The 3,336-nt window shown below is 42.9% G+C and overlaps 1 pseudogene across 1 annotated transcript; it reads right to left on the bottom strand.

Moving 5' to 3' along the window:
* Positions 1–477: 477 nt before the first annotated feature.
* LOC149186088 (vacuolar cation/proton exchanger 1 pseudogene) lies at positions 478–1,075 on the bottom strand (annotated as a pseudogene). The gene is made up of 3 exons (XR_016256108.1): positions 1,044–1,075; positions 853–881; positions 478–716 (listed from the first exon to the last, which is right to left on the bottom strand). The product of XR_016256108.1 is annotated as a vacuolar cation/proton exchanger 1 pseudogene (transcript).
* Between the last annotated feature and the right edge of the window lie 2,261 nt (positions 1,076–3,336).

Here is a 3,336-nt window from a genome sequence, read left to right on the forward strand (position 1 = left end):
GCATTCCAAATTGTGGTCAAGGAGATTTACACTAATGTGAGGAAGAAAATGCTGAATTCAGATTCCTATAAGTCTCAATTGTCTCTCAACAGAGTTAATATTATGGATGTATATGGAGATGGGGATGGAGTGGAACCACCCAAGACAAAGAATTCTTGCTGCTGAGGATTCAGAGAAAAAGCTCCTTTGTTTCTGGGCCTTCTTCAAACAATTGTCTGTGTCCTTAATTGGAAGAACAAATATGCAGCATAAGCTATCAGCATGATGATGCTGCTGACTCTAGACAGTTGTAATGTTGATACAGCTGCTTCACTATATGCCATAGATTGTTGAAGGGCCAAGGGTGCATGAGACACAGTGAAGCCATCATGAGAAGACTGGAGTCAATTCTAGAAATAACCTACGTCATATAGCAATACAACACCCATGGTTAGGCCCTAATGAATGAATATCATGAGCAGGTCGGACTTGTTTTGGTGGCCTAGGTTGTTAAAGAAAAACTAAAAATATATCACATGCCTTGTCAAACCGTTGTTCTTTTTTCATGTTGGCAATTCCTCCACAAAAGAGAGATGTGCCAAGCACAAAAAGTAAGTTGGAAAGCACAGAGCCTAGTAGAGAATACTTGACCACATTGGTCTTGCCATGGTAAAGTGCAAACACTGCAATGAGCATCTCTGTTGCATTTCCACATGTGGCGTTGAGCAGCCCGCCAACTATAGGAGAATTAATTAACAATATATTTGCATCAGTTACTTTGAAATGTCAAACACTTTCTCATATATATCAATTAGCTCATATCTTGTATCCACAAATATGAGTACATAGTCCATATACATATAAGAATCTCACTTGTTGGTCCAGTGTAGAATGCAATTTGTCTGCAACAATTTACAACAAAACATCAGATTGTAGAACCAACAAACATAATATTTTATGAAGTCACTGCACTGCAGTGACCATTCCAAGTGTATAAACAATTGCAGTACAAGGTATAGATTACACATAACCTATGTACATATACCATGCAATTTTTCACTTACTCGGTGACAAAGCCTATACGTTCAGCAAGAGGTGCAAGGCCAAAGCATGAAGAAATCCTATACGTTCAGCAAGAGGGAGAAGAAATCCCTGCCAAAGCATGAAGCAAGATAACTGGTTTGTCAGGTGTAGCTAGGAGTGCATTGTTCGGCTGGTTGTCCTCATCTTCCTCCTATGGTTCCTCACATGGTGGGGCTTCCTCCGATGAACTGTAATCAATAGCATCAATTTGAAATAATTTGGGTTCCTTGCATTTATGCCCCGGGGAGTATTTCTCATCACAGTAGTAACACAATCCTTGCTTTCTTCTTTCTGCCATTTCTACTGGTGACACCTTTTGAAACCTTAAGTGTTTGTGTAGTGCTTGGAGCCTAGGTGGGGCGACCCTTGGCTATGAAATTTGGACAAGTTGACTGGGCCGCTAACGCGCATTCTACTTTACAAGCTATCTTTCAAGCATCTAGCCATGAGATTGGGTGTTGCAGTCGGGCATGGGCTTGTATGGCTTCTTTGAGACCACTGACAAAACATTACAAGTAGAACTCATCTCATAGACCTCCTGTGCGGAAGGCTAAGGCTTCAAAGGATATAATATATTCTTGCACTATTCCTGTCTGTCGGAGCTTAGTAAAACGACCCAAAAAATTAGATTCATGGTCCAAGCGGTCCGAAAGGGCTTTTGCGAATACCTGCCAAGTCACGGGCCTTCCATAGAAACATTGATGCCACTGCCACCATTGCCATCTTTCGTTGTCCAAGTACATGCTACCCACACTTAGCTGAGTCGCATCATCTATGATGTGATTCAATGTGAAATATTGCTCCATTTGTGCTAGCCATGTGGCCGGATGACAGCCATTAAATTTATACATGTCCAGCTTGGGTGGTTGCGGCTGGGACTGCTGGTGGTTTCCAAAGAGGTGAAGAGAATGGTAAGACTTGCCCTCAATGTTTTCATTAAAAGCATATGCCTCTGATTGTTCCCCTGACTTGCCCTTTGTGATTGTGTCATCTAAGGTATGGATCGTCTTTGTTGATGTGTCCAACTTTTGTTCAAGGGTGTCGATCTTCTCATTGGCTATAGCTTGAGCTCTGATTTGTACCATGCACCGATCTAGTGCACTTGTCGTTACTATGAAAAAAATAAATAAAATTTGGGACCACCTGAAATTTTGACGCTAACAAGTGAATGGTACCACCTTGCTCAGCCCGTCAACCTGATTCTTATGGGCTAAGTCTCCTATAAGCGTCCCAGGAGGGTCTCATTTCTTTTTTTTTCTTTTTTAACTCTGAAAGGAGTTTTACTCCTCACTTAGGAATACTGCAGTAGCCGAATCCCAGAAAAGTAAATTCTGCCCAATGTCCTGCGAGAATCACGCCCAGGTATAGGGGCCCACACAAATAGTCAGATCTGTCGGCGAACCCTCAACTGCAAAGTATGAGTAGGAATGTGGCAGTGATCGAACCCCTACTACTAGATCTGAATGGTAGATTTGATTGTGGCGACTGCTACAGAACCCAAACAGCTAGATCTGAATGGTGGATCTGATAGATCTGATTGGCGGATCTGATAGATTTGAATGGCAAATCTAAGAGATCTGAATGGTGGAACTGATTGTTGCGGCTGCGACAAAACCCCACCTGCTAGATCTGATCTAGCAAAGATGATGCGTGATCTAGAGAGAGACAAGGGAACTATGGTCTCAAGGAGTGTCAGGTGCTACAGATCGCAATATACATAAGGGTCTGACAGTAGTACTTGGCCCAATCTTTCAGGGCACTAACCAAGGAGGATCAACCGTACCCTTAGCCGTACAACTCGACTACCCTATCGTATGCATGAGTAATCTCCTCGAGTGCTATTCTTGGTGTTTTGTAGCAGCAAGACGGCCAACGATTTATCTATGGAGAGGTTTCAAGAGAGCCTAGGGGGCTTCCGATATACCCAGAGGGTACTTGGAAGACAGTCCGTGTGCGGTTCTGTCTAATGCACTACTACCCGAAGGGGTACCCACAGGGTTTACAAGGGAGTCCAACAAGCGTGACCACCTCTTTTATTTCCTGCGTGCATGCCTCCCCAAATTTGCAGGTTTATGCGCTCAACGACAGATCTCGTGGTTTAAAGACGCTGGAACATGTCTCTAGCCAAAAACAATTCTGCTAAAAATGGAGATCCCACCGGCCTTGGAAAGTGCTCTGATACCACTTGTTATGCTCTTGACCTACGAGAAGATACTAGAATACCAAATATGTGAAGAAATATACCCAGAACACATAACAATAATAAATAACAGC

This window comes from Pinus tabuliformis, chromosome 3_1 (genome assembly GCF_031772625.1).
Source record: "Pinus tabuliformis cultivar Carrire ecotype Pingquan chromosome 3_1, CPIR1, whole genome shotgun sequence".
Classification (NCBI taxonomy): domain Eukaryota; kingdom Viridiplantae; phylum Streptophyta; class Pinopsida; order Pinales; family Pinaceae; genus Pinus; species Pinus tabuliformis.